The sequence below is a fragment of the Excalfactoria chinensis genome, chromosome 3 (assembly GCF_039878825.1).
Source record: "Excalfactoria chinensis isolate bCotChi1 chromosome 3, bCotChi1.hap2, whole genome shotgun sequence".
In the NCBI taxonomy this organism is placed as follows: Eukaryota; Metazoa; Chordata; class Aves; order Galliformes; family Phasianidae; genus Excalfactoria; species Excalfactoria chinensis.
The window spans coordinates 48,505,764-48,519,377 of NC_092827.1; the positions used below are offsets into that span (position 1 = coordinate 48,505,764).

The window sequence follows — 13,614 nt, forward strand, 5'->3', positions numbered from 1 at the left end:
TGCTGCTGCCTCCTTGGTGCCATCCTTCAACATGTTTGTTTGAAGCAACTCCGAAAGATGGGCCTTCAGACAGGCAGTCTCAAGGCATGTAAAGGGACAACCCAGGACATGGGTGTTGGCAAATTCATATGACCACTAACAGTGATAAAATTTTTCACATTAATAGAAAAAGTTCGCATGCATCTTTTCACCAGAAGATCTTACATAAGAAATTACTAGTGAATCTTAATCTGGGCTCCTATTAGCTCTGTAGTCACTAGGATCCCTGGCCATTTGTTTCAGTGGGGCATAGATAGCCTGAGATCACACAGATGAGGATTTAAGGGATTCAGTAGTTACAGATGGTTTTGTCTGACTTCAAGAAAAGATGAATGTGTATCTTTCTTTGCAGGCTTCCTGTGCCTGAACCTGGGTGTAGTTTTGCTCAGAGCTGAAGGTTTACATGTGCTTTTCCCCCTGCTTCACCATTTCACACTGGCAAAGACCACTGTTTTGGAAACTGATGTGTGAAGGTCTCAGAAAGAGTGACAGCAGGAGCCCACCTGCCCATGACAATACATGATAAGCAGAGAACACCAGGCAGGTGCCAGAAATGCCACGAACTCAGCCAGATCCAACGCCCAGCCTTTCCTGATTTACAGATTAAACAAATGTTTGGCGGGTAATTAACCGTAAAGAGGTGAGATTTGTGTTTTTGTTTTGTTTGTTTGTTGTTAGTTTGGGGCTTTTTGTTGTTTATTGTTATTTTTTTGCCTCTGGCAACTGCTGCTACTGGAAGTGGGAAAGTGCCACAGCTGTATTAATGCATATTTAGTCTGTATTCATTTGCCTAAATATCTGTGGTGTCCTCAGCAGGGATCCATCCTGCCCCCTGGCAGGCACATCTCCCTCAAGTCCTCCTAAGTCTCTGCCAGTTCATGCAGCTGCTGCTTGAAATGACACTAAATGTTTATGCCCAGGGAACTGAATTTTTCCTTTTCTATCTTGCATCATCTGTGAAAAGGTGGAATTTAATGATAGTTTCAAATGCAATCTAATACTTTTTTTCCACATAATCAGGTATCTCCTCCCCTGATGAGAATGTAGCCATTTTTCAAAACAATTTGAAGATAATGTGAGATTATCATTCACTGATCCTTTAAAATTACAACCAGTCAGTGCTTGCAATGAACTCATTCATCACTAACGCCTGAATTTCTCTGCAGCCAGAGGGCTGCAGCAGTAGCAGCATGATCTTAATACCATTTCTTTTCATGGAATATTTTCCTGCATTCATGATCGCAGTGCAAAGCTGGGCAACGTGAACTAGCGTTGTGCCCTATAAGCTCAAAGATCAGAATAAGAAAGGAAACGAATGCAGGAAAGTCTGGAGAGGTGGACTGCTTTTTACAGCTACAGCTGCCAACTCTGAATTCAGGCAAAGCTAAATGTCTTAGACAATGCTTATCTGAACATTGCTATTACTTATTCTACATGAAAGTCCTTCTGGGCTTTTGATTTCATTCTACTTTCCATGTAGTCTGTATTCAGCATTTTTTTCTTCTACAAAGGGAAGTCTTCAGAGAAAAAGGTGTCCTCTGATTCAACACTGAAATGATGATTGTGATCAGTTCAGAAATCTGTAACTCTGCCCACATCTTCATGCAAGTTACACTGTAAGCCCTCCTTCCATTAAACCAGCCCCCTGATCCAGGAAGCAACGCGTGACTGGTAAATGTTAAAGAAGGGTTTTACCTGCAAATACCCATAAATAGTATTCTATATTACTGTGTGGTACATGAAAATCTCATAAATGACTATAAGGCAATCCATAAACCTAAGGAGCAAAAGCTACAGTTACTGAAGGGCCCACGCTTTTTCTTTTTTCTTAGTTTTGGTTTAACTCTGAATGCTCTGGGGGATTTTTTTTCGTATATCAGAAAAACACAAGATACTTCACTTTGCTTTAGGAGAAGACTCTCTTTTGAGGACTTTAAAACAAAAATTTACACATTTCAGGTACGCTTTTGCTACAGGATTAATAAGTATTATGTGTGGATAGCTCGAGTCGTTTTCAATGATGCTTCCCAGCACAACACTATGGTTTAATCTGCAAGCCTTAAAATAAAATAACATTGCTTCCCTCCACTCTGTCTCCCTCTTTTAGAAGTATTTTGGTGAGGAAGAAGGGAGCAGTGTGTTTTGTTTGGGTTTTCTGGGTTTGTTGTTCTGCGGAGGAACCAGGCCAGAGGCACCGCGCTGGGAGCATTGCCTCAGTGGGACAAGGCAGAGCCACTTCCTCTCCTTCTACCCCTCCCCTGCCCCATGCTGGGCAGATCTCTCACCCGACAGCCTCCTCCCACCCCTCCCAACAAAAGGAAAGGCAAATGGGGTGAAACAGCAATAAAAACGGCCCTGCCAAGCATTTTCCCAGCTGACAGCTGGTGGTAAGCACCAGCAGCACAGCAGTGGCTTCACTGGGCTGCCTCGCATCTCTGTCCCCACTCACTTTTATTTAAGGATCTCAAAATATGTGCTTTTTATTAGTTACCTTGGATATCCAGTCTTGATCTGCCATCCTCAATGCCTGCTTCCTACCCTCCCCTCATTATGACACATCTGATGCCTGCTCAGCCACAATGGCTTTTCCTCTTCTATTTATTTCCCTTCACATATAGCAGATAAAAATGTTCTAAGCATGAATCTGAAAACAAAGCAAAACAAATAACAACATTTCTGCCCAATGATAGAGCTGAAAAGTGACCTGTATGTGCTGCCCTGTCCTCCTCTATGTCCTGCTAAACCTACAAGAAAGATTCCCATTAGTAAATCACTGTTGGATCATTAAACCTTTTTAAGGCAGTATGTGCTTTACAGAGAGAATGAGGATTACGACACAGCCGTGCCTGCTGCCCACTGACAATCATGGGAACCGACCTCAGTAATAAATCCATGAATTATCTGGCTCACTTTGACCGGTTCTCACGCCAGAGCAGTTCCTTTGATGTGACCGTCAAGACCCAAGGATGCCCAGTAGCGGTAGCCACAAACAAAACAATAGAAAAGTAATAATTCAATATAAATATGTAAAACCAGCTTCTCCATATGTCCAGCTTTTGCAGTGGGGTATTTCTGTGCCTCTGGTTGCAACTGGAGGAGGGAGGAGGGGGGGGGGGGAAAGAAGAGAGAAATAAATCCCTTTACACCTTCTGTTTTTTTTTTCTATGTATAATCCTCTAACGAAAGAAAAGCTGAACATGTCAGATACATCTTTTAGCTACAACTGTGCATGATTTCTTCAGTTAAGGGGCATTTCCTGTTGCTTTCCAAAAGTAGCCTGATATTCAAACCTGATGTGTGCTTAAGGACTGATCCTGTAGAGCCAGTATGTAAGCAGCCCTACTCAGAGGAACTATTCCACTTCAGTGGGACTGTTGACATAAATAAAGTCAGTTGTGCTTTTAAGCACTTGCAGGACCAAAACTTCAGAGGATGCATTCTCATTTGTCTGATTTGTAAAAATATTTAGGTGCCAAGCTTCTTCTGGATGTTTAAATATGTCAGAAACGCAACAGTTTGTCTCCTTCCTGGCTGCCCAGCTGCACAACAGGGATAAAATTATTTAGTTTCTTGTCCTTGATCTCGTCAAATTAAATGCCAGACACCAAGGAAGAGTTTTCCTCCAACCCAATCTCATCAGCACCCCTCTTAAGTTTCTGGCCTTAACTGTAAGCCTCCAGATTGTAGCTGCCCTAAAACCAAGTTGTGAGGGATTTGTATTTACTCTAAAGTGAGATCAGCAAACTGTAATAGCTGACTAGCAGCAAGCACGCCAGGGTGATGGGAACAAATGAGATCACCCCTCTTCTTTCATTCATTTTGCTGGAACATTTATGCAGAACTGCACCTTAGGTGATACAGTTCATGCAGTTTATGCATAGAAAACTGCCATGTATGTCAAAAACATCCTTGCATAAGACAGGAGCTGTTCAGGGCAGTGTCAGAGCTGGAGAGGGTTCCCTGCCATGGCCATGGCCTCACCTGGGTCACCACTACTCCCTGTCAGACACAGCAGGCAGCACCCACAATCAGCACATGTGCTGAAGTATCAATTTATTGTCTGTTACTGTTTTCCTGCTTTCAGGGGAAACTGGCACCTCCCAGCTCTGTTTTCCTGCCAGCTAGACAAAGATTAGGCACAGCACAATGCACTGTCAATGTAGTTTACTAAGGTATGATTAATCAAAGCGCACATGGGAAACAAAGCATAAAAAAAGCAGAAAATAGTGATTAACTGTAGCCACAAGGCAGTAATAAAACAGGTCTAGAAGCAGATCTTTAGAACGTCTGAAAACATTCCTGCTTTGGCAGGGGGGTTGGACTCGATGATCTCTAGAGGTCCCTTCCAACCCCTATAATTCTGTGATTCTGTGATTCAGATGTTTAAAAGGGTCAGAACTTTCAAGGTTTCGTTACCAGAACACTGCTGAAAAGGACGTGGCGATTGGTCCTATAAAAAACCTTTTTGGAAAATAGCCCTTGGATAGAGCTACGTGAGGTAATCAAATCTCCACTGAACTTTTGTTATCAACGCCTTCAATAAGATGCCTTATTTCAGATTAAGCAACTTCTTCCAGAATATGACTGAGTAAGCTTTCTAACTGCTGTTCTGAAGCGACAGTTATGGTGGGATTTGCAATGAGATTGCTGTGCTTTTTTAAGTTTATCTTACTGCCCGGGAAATGTTGCACATCAAATCTCTGTCAGAGAGATTTACACTTCAGACTGTACTATTTTACAGAAAAGTTGTTGGGGGGGAGAAAAGAACAATAGTTAGAATAAAGGGTTATGTGTCTGACACTTGTTTTTTTTCTTTTCCTTGTATCTCCAGCAGTTTATCTAATACGCACTTTGCCTTGTTTGTATCTGCTTACTGCCATGGTGACAACAGCACTAGTGTCACAGCACAGTCGGCTCCCATGGTCTCACCAACCGGTGCAGCAGGGAACCCAAGCAGAGCTTCGTGTCTCCCTGCCAGCCAGTCGTGATGCCCTCCCACCTGGGATGCAGAAAAGCTGGCTGCCTCCTCTGCCTTGGCACAAATTTCTGCACGACCTCTCATTGCAGATCTCTTGTTAGAAAAGAGGTGGAAAGAGGATGGAGGAGAAAGAAATACATTGCTTACAATTTGGCTTAATAACGGTTTCATCTGTACACGAAGTTTCTCTGTCAGCGATACAAAACCTTCGTTACTTCAGAGCTTATCACAATTGAATGGGTATAACATTGCCTTAAAAATTAAACTGAAATCGGTTTCAGCGATTGGTTGGGAGACCGAGCGAGAGATAGTGGCGAAAATGTGGCTGGGGTGCCACCTCGTGGCCTATTGATAGCAGGCTTTTATCCATAGGCTAAGGAGTGTTTCCCTTTGAGAAGGCAGCATGGAGTTTTACTGCAGAGTTTTTCTCCGTAAAAAACAAAAAGAAAAGAAAAATAATGAAATAAGCTGCATATAGAACTATATGCTATAGAACTTCAAAAGCTGAATCAAAATAGTCCTGTACCTTCAGAGATGTCGCCTGGAAGACATAAGATCAAGTTTGGATCTGAAAGCTCCTGTTTTCCAAAACTTCAGAAAGGTGTGAGTTTAACTGCATACTCAACTGCTGGTTAAACTGATCTGTACTCAAGGTGTTGATCTCTTTACCTTTTTTATTGCTACTGCACTGTTTTCCCATCAACCTTTGCTGCGAGGTGGAAAGTTATTGGTCAAACTTTTGAGGAAGAACATAAGTGAAATCAAAAAATACTCGAGATTTTTATCTCAAATGTATCATATTTGGAAGCAAATTCAGCCACCTGGTCAGGTACTTCTGCATTCCAGTGTCGTGAGTTACCAATTATTTAAAACAACAATAACAACAACAAAGTCTCTGTAACAGATTCTTCTTCCATCTCTTATAATTGAGTACCTTTTCTCCATCATGCTGACCTGAGGCCCAAGTAAAAGGAAGCCAATCTTTAGATATCCAAAACTGCATCAAAGAATATTGGCAAACCAAGTGTGCAACAATGAAAATACAAATAAGACAGGTTATAGAGAAGTTTTATGAGCTATCTATGACCATAGCAAGAGTACATCTAGGCAACATCTCCCTCTCTGCTCTCCTTTTATCTACCTATACACCCCATCTATAAAGATATATAAATATATATATATATATATATATATACATATATATATATATATATATATATAGTGGAGAAATAACCATTCCAATGTTAACAAGGCCAAGTACCCACCCCTAGGAGTCAACTGCCACAGTTCTAAGAAGGCATCAAGAAGCGACAATGTGGTAGCACAGTGAGATGGCTCTCAGAGGAGTGAGCCAGGTGCTGTTTCAGCTCAGACATGGGGGCTGGAAACAATCACAGGCTGTCAGCCCACGGCTGAAAGGAACATTCTCTTTCTTTAGCCTGGCCTCCCAGCTTTTCATAATCACTGATTTTACTACCACAGCAATCTGACCTATGCTGAAAATGAACAATAATCCTAGAGCTTTTTTCAATTCAAAGAGTAACCACAGCAGAACCTGAAGTATCAGGAAACTTGCTGTAAGGGAAATGGTGGGAAGCTCTGATTAACTACCTGAGGCAAGCAATGAGTCAGTTGCAGGAGCACAGGTGAAGGTAATTCAGCTGTGCTCCTGGAAGGGGTGGAGCTTGACTCCACCTCTCCTAGATCCCATTTAAGGGCTGACTACCACTAAGGTAGCATTACTTTCTGGAGATTGCTCCTTTGTGGAGTTCTTGTGGTGAGCCTTGACATCAGTGAGCACCTATCTTGAAGGCCTTGGAGTTGGTGAGTGTCTTTGTTACTCTCTAGCTATTCATTTCCATCTGTATTTGTACTATTCCAACCATACAATACCATACTTATATTATTTTCTCTGTACAAATACTGTACTTGTATTATTTCCACCATACGCTTGCACAAAGGATTGTTTTACACTTATTGCAAAGTGGGTTTTTGTTATCTGAGCTTCAGTGGCAAATTTCAGGTCTGGCACTGGACTGAAAAAGCTTTGGAATGGTAGTGTCTCCATTCCATATTATAACCTGCATGAGCTGTTCTGTGTTTTTTTTGTTTGTTTGTTTTTCCAAAGTTTCTGAAATCTTGCATATGATTAACCTTTCTCAGATGACTTTAAATCTGGGCTTGTGGTGTTAAGAGCATGCAAAGATATCACTATGAAAACTGAATTTATGCTTTATGCCTTAAAGCAAAGGAAGGCCTCTCCCTTTGCACTCCTTGGAAGTTCCTTTATCATTAAAAACAAACAAACAATCAAAACAAAAAGAAACAAAATGGAGGACCTCTGGCTTCTCATGAAACACTCTCATCTGTAGTGGAGAGTGGCTCAGTGCACAGCACTCATCCAGCACACCCAGCCAAAGGCAGAAGAAGGTATTATATCCAGGGATGCCTTCACACCAAAGTCTTCCAGCACACAGTACGGCCTCAAGGAGTTACCTGTGGGTGATGCAAGGCTTGTGGCATACTCCTGGCAGTGGGGAGGATCCTGCCAGTCATGCTAACTAAGGTAACTTCATGATATTAATTTATTACAGGTATTTCTTATGTGCTGGCAGGCACCACTCCAATATGAATGAAGGGGTTCTCCCTCAGCCCCTAAATGGCAGCCTGCTCCTCAGGCCCTAGGGAGAACTGCAGCCCTCTTCCTTCTGGCAGACAGCTGGGGATTGAACATTCTCCATAGGATGCTCCAGGAGGCTGTGAGCAATGAGGTCTGCCATGGCAACCAGCACATCATGTTTCAGCTGGGTCCTCATTGCCTGCCATGGCACCAATTGACTGCTCATCTGGTCTGTGGGAAAAGCTGTGGGAACTTGTCAAAGCAGTCAAAAAAAGGGGAGTGGGGATGTGAATTTTTACATGCTGACCAATCACCCTGCCTGGCAAGTGTCGTTCACCTGGCTGCTATAGGGCCTGCAGGTGGGAATACGGTATCATATTGCAGAGACGTTTCTGTGAGGATGGTACATCCAGGCAGATGCCTCACCTGCCTGCAGGTACCGGTGCACAGGATAAGAATTTACATACCTCCCCCTTGCTTGAGTCCTGCAGATTGCAAACGTGCCTGAAACTTCCCTCTGAGCAGGAGCACCAACACCTTAGGCGCGGCACAGAGACCGTCCGGATGCTCGTTGGGCTATAAAAGTAAAGAAGAGAAACAAAGAGAATTTTAAAAACATCCCAGAAAAGACGTTGAAAAACAAAAAGTAACTTCCCTGACCGGGAATCGAACCCGGGCCGCGGCGGTGAGAGCGCCGAATCCTAACCACTAGACCACCAGGGATCCATGAAGAAAGCCTCTAATTTGTTTATCAAGACTTTATCAGCTCGCCACGTCCTCACCCTGCTGTATTCTCGTTTTGTTCTCCTTCTTCCGGACAGTACCACGCTTCGGAGGCTGGCGAGCGTGCGGAAGGAGCCTTCCATTCCAACCTATGGAAGGAGAGCGGCGGGGAGGGAAGCGGAACCCGCTTGGCTCCGAGGCGAGTGCTGTGGCGGGCCCTCGTCCTAGGCGGGCCGGTTGGCAGCCCGAGCGACCGCCGTCAGCGTCTGCGGGTGGAAGGAGCCGGGGGCGCCGGGCCTTCTCGTTCCAGGGGGCTCCTTCTGAGGCCGGGCTGGACGGGAGGGACCCCGAGCCGTGCCAGCCTTCAAGCTGCATAGAGGAGCTGGGCCGAGAGACTGTGGAAAGCTGGCACCTGGGATGAGAGCCTTTAAAGCAGTTTGTGCTGTGCCGTCTGCTGCGTGTACAGTATTCCCCCAGCGGCAGCAGGCCGGCGCTTGATAGATGGGTTTCTTCTGTCCAGAGGAAAACGTTGCATGAATATTTATGTACTTAAAAGAGGAAAGAAGGCCTTGTCAGTGAAGTGCCAGGAACACAGACTGAGGACGAGACGCCTGGGAGAGGAAGTTCCAGCCGCATCGTGTGTTATGGGAGAAGTTTGAGGGAGCAGAAGGTTCCCTGGTGTCTGGTCCGTAGGAAAATGCCGATCCAGAGGCACACTGAGTGAAATCTGCAGCTCCAGAATGGGAACCAGGCGCACAGTTCTCTGTCCTGTGTTGGCAGGTAGGGATCCATGACTACTGAAGATGCAGACCACACCTGTGTAAGTGCTTTCCCCTCTGGCACCGTTGTTTCACAAGCAAAGCAGACCTGCATGCAGCAGTACTTTGTTGTCAAGAGTGGGGCTGGATGCCCCATCCCAGGATACATTCAAGGTCAGGCTGAATGGAGTACTGAGCACCCTGAGCTAGCTGTAGGTGTTCATTGCAGGGCAGTTGGACTAGGTGGCTTTTAAGGGTCCCTTCCAACTCAAATGACTCTGACTAGTAAAATTTTTTCCCTATGGAAGCAGTGTCCATAATGTAAGAGTGTTTACTCTATATAAACAAATGTCTGGTTCTCAAACCTTCTGTCACTGAAATTTGTTATAGAGTAAACTTTTTCTGCATTAAGATAGATATGCTTCAGATTTAAGATTGTGAACTCTGCAAATATGCCTTAGCTTATGTTACTCAGCTTCAGAGTCAGAAAGCAAATGTAAAGGACTCCTTTTTCCTCAGGGATTTGCTCAGGAGCTCAAGGTGTTTGGTTTCAGCCTTACCAGTTTCTTGTGTGAGCTGATGGTTTCTTTCAGCCAAAGTCTTTCACAGTTAACAGGCTTGAACATAATGTATAATTGAATTGAAATGGAGCTTGCTTTTGTCCAGACCGATTGATTTCAGGGCACAGTGATGCAGTCAATTTATAAAACTGTAAAGTAAGAATCAGGCCCTGCTGGATACAGTCAGTTATCTAATACCCTACAAGACTTTCAGTTCACACATGTAAGTCAATAACATCTTTGGTAAGGCCAAGACATTTTCCTCTTGAGGGATCAAAACTGACGGCTGCTGGATAGGGAGCACCCCAGGTTGAGGAGCCACCGTGCCCTGAGAACTTTGCAAAGATGGGAATGTAGTCAGGTGAAAATCACCTGGTCCCAGCAGGACACCAGTGCACCTTGTTGAAGAGAAAGGCCATGTGGGACCTGGTGTCCTGCCAGTTTGAGCCAGTGTAAAAGTAGTGGTTATTTTGACCCCAGAGTCTGCCTGGAGCATCAACTTAAGATAAGGAAAGTTCTATACCAGCCCAGCTGCTGGTTCAAGTGTGTTTGTGTGCTTAAACAACTCTGTGGCATCACAGTTAGCAGCAAGGCTCCCCCATCTCTAATGCTTACTGTCACTCCAAAACTGGCTTTTGGAGGGCAGCTGAGTTCTGTGCCACTGTGGCAATGATGCTAGCAGAAAAGGCAGCTCCTTCGAAACTAGAATAGGTCCACGAAGTAATATGATTAAGTTTATACTTCTTGGAGAAGGAGTCCTTGACTGCAGCTGTAAGGGTAGTGAAAAATGTATGTGCTGGAGTTTTGCTGAATTTTTTTTCCTATATGTGAATCCAGGCTGCAGCAGCAGGGGGCAGACTCCACGACCTCCAGGAAAGTAGCACTGGGAGTCAGACGTTTTCTAGTTGTTTTTAGGAAAGGCTTTCACTTCCCTGCAAGTCATATGCCCTGACAGAAGATTACACCTCTTCTCTGGGTTCCTGTGTCCGACAGAGAAACCCCTCCGTGCAGCTGTCAGCAGTTCTTCCTCCTGCTTGTGCGGACTTAGCTGCAGCTGTGCCTGCATCCCTGTGATACCAGCTGGAGAGGAATGATCATCTGAGAGCAACAGGGGAGGATGGGTGTCACAGCTTATCACCTGACGTGGTGGGATAGCCAAGTTAGTCAGTTAGGCCAAGTGAGTAGCACTCAGTGTCTGGGGTACCGTACCCCAGCTTTCAGAGATGAGTAATTAAAGCTGAATTCTGGAACCTGAAAAATCAAAGCACTCACTTTAGCTGCAAGCTCTAAAGCAGCACACAATTAACTTGTCTGTTCCATATGAATATATTACGTTATTATTACTTTCATTTGCCAGGTTAATTAATGTGCGACAGCAGGTTTACTGCATAAAAATGAGTAAGAATAACATCAAAGCGATCTGTTAATTTACTCAAGTCTTTTATTTGGTTGTTTCCGCTACATAATGGTAAGTACAAATTGTCTTTAGTACCTAGAGTACCCAGTCTGGTAGTAGGGGAAATCCTGTATCTGAGCAGACACTGTAATCATTATTTATAATTACGTGCAATATGTGCATTTATCACTTCTCTTTCTTCAGCTGTTTATTTGAGCTGGAAAGTCTTGGCATCAGCTTTTCTTATTTAAATTAGCCTGGTTTAAAATGTGCATCATCCCAGTGTTGGGGAGGTGGAAATGAAAAGGAAGGAAAAGATTCTGCACAGACTGATGCGTTTTTATGTTTAATATCCATGTATAGTCAGAACGGTTACCTAACTGTTGGATTATAATAATGATCTTGGAGGAGGAGGGGTGTTGAAAGAAAAACGACACACTACTGCAGTTTAGGTTTCTTAAAGCTATTTTCTTCGTGGTAGTTTTTGATGGAAAGAATCTAAGGAAAGTCTCAAAAGATGTTTCCCAGTTTTTACAGCAGTCCTGATACTCCTAGCTCCAAGATCACTGTAGAAGCAAAAGCAAATGGCTCTGTCCTCTTGTAGTTTAATTTCAGTGGTGCTAGGGGGCAGTATGAGAGAATTTGCATTGTCATGTTTTCATACTTTGTAAACCAGTTATTTACTGTTTATAGAGAACACTGTAAAGATTCTGAGAAGGAATAGGAGAGAAACTCACCAGCAATACTGTTACAAATAATCTTGCAAGTTGTACTACTGCTTCCCTTGTTCTCCCATTCCTCCCCTGACACTGTATTTGATTCAGGAATGCCTAGGCCAGCTTTTCCTCTTGCCTCTGTTAAAAGATGATACTGGGGTCTGGGATAAGGCATGGCAGTGGGTGCTTCATTAAATGTCCACTGAGCTCAGCAAAGAAACCTTATTTGAGAGAAAGACAGTTTTGTTCTTATCTGCCTCTGTATCTAAGTAAATCCTTTTCATTTCTCAGTCTCCTCTGCAGAGCCTTTTGGAAGCACCTTCTGGTTTGATCCACTTGACAGTAGAAACTGGAGAACAGTATCAGTTATGAGGGGAGAAGTTCTTGCATGGTTTTTTAAGCTCTTGGCCTAAACTGCAAAAACCAAGCTAAAAAGAGTGATGTGTTGTAAGGGAAGTCAGCCCCTAGTGCATGGTAGGATCAAGCAGAGACTCAGTTAGGAAGATGTCTGTCTGTATCAAAGCTATTTTGTGACTGTTTCATAGTGGAAAAAGTTGTAAAAATTCTTGGGGGGGGAAGGGGGGAAAAACACTGAACAACAGAATGACTGCTAGTAGGAATGGGAAACATCCATCTCATGTTTATTTTTATACCTTTTCACAACTGGACTGTTAGGATATTCTTTACTTCAGTAATTCTTTATTGCGTGTTACCTTCCTTAAATAAACGGGCAGTAAGGTAACAGATGCAGATGTTTGGGGGAAAAAGTGATGTGAGCCATACCCGAGCAATTGATTTCTTCTTTACTTTTCTTTTTTCCTTATATTCATGAAAGCTGATCTGAGTGCAGGTCAGAAATTCACCATCAGTACCTCTGACTATTCTTTTCTCTGCAGTGTATGCAGTTCTATTAATATCCACTGCAGTGGATATTCAGTGGGAGATCAAACTGTTCAAATATTGTACTTCAGTATCTGAAGTCTGTTCTTCCATATGCTATTATGCATGTGAGCTTGTGTAAGAAATCTTATTTTTTCCAAGAGTAAAAATTGATGAAAGTGACTAGAAATCAAACTTGCATTTTTATCTCATTCAGTACAGTGTGATCAGTGATAAAACAAGTTTGTCTGATCCTGAAATCAGTAACAGATGAGAACACCTGCCGAAGATATTCTAAGCATTAATATCACAAAGACTGTGATTTTAAACAGTGTTAAATCATTTGCATTTAAAATATTTTTCCATAGGAATGTATTGTCCCAGGAAAGAGCAGACTATTCAGACTGTTCCTATTGCCTATGATATACAGAGATCAAAACTAAGTTTTGTTTCAAAGGTTTTATTTCAAAGATGATGCATCTCTGTATCTATACCTACCTCTGCCTGTCATGTTCATGACTGTAGCAGATAGGCACTATCTCTTGCTTCCAGACTCTGTAAAAATAAAACTTATTTGGTTTGTTAGATCCAGCCACGCAATTTCTTCCAATGTCATCAACTTGTCTATGGCTTCATAGAATCATAGGGGCTGGAAGGGACCTCCAGAGACCACTGAGTCCAACCTCCCTGCCAAAGCAGGTTCCCTACACCATGTTGCACAGGCTTCAAGTCCAAGTGATATCTCACAGTTCTGTAACTGGAACTTGTGCTGTGCTTCTGTTCCAGCTTCAATGTGATTATTCTGCTGCTGTGACTGGATCTAGAGTGAGTTCTTTCCAATGTCAGTAGCTAGAACAGGCATTTAAAATGCTCAGGGCTATGTAAATTCTGAAGAGGAATGTGTCGTTACTTTGTCTGATATATGGAATCTATGCATTGTCCTGG

General features: G+C 43.2%; 1 protein-coding gene and 1 non-coding gene across 2 annotated transcripts in view; one reads left to right on the top strand and one right to left on the bottom strand.

The window, feature by feature from the left end:
- Window positions 1–6,783: 6,783 nt before the first annotated feature.
- Window positions 6,784–13,614, top strand: part of NCOA7 (nuclear receptor coactivator 7) — a 91,138-nt gene continuing 84,307 nt past the window's right edge. The window contains exons 1-2 of the mRNA XM_072331119.1: window positions 6,784–6,841; window positions 8,459–9,140. The gene's annotated coding sequence lies outside the window, so the exon portion shown is untranslated. The remainder of the gene's footprint in view (window positions 6,842–8,458; window positions 9,141–13,614) is intronic.
- TRNAE-CUC (transfer RNA glutamic acid (anticodon CUC)) lies at window positions 8,289–8,360 on the bottom strand. The gene has a single exon. It is a non-coding gene; the product is annotated as a tRNA-Glu (tRNA).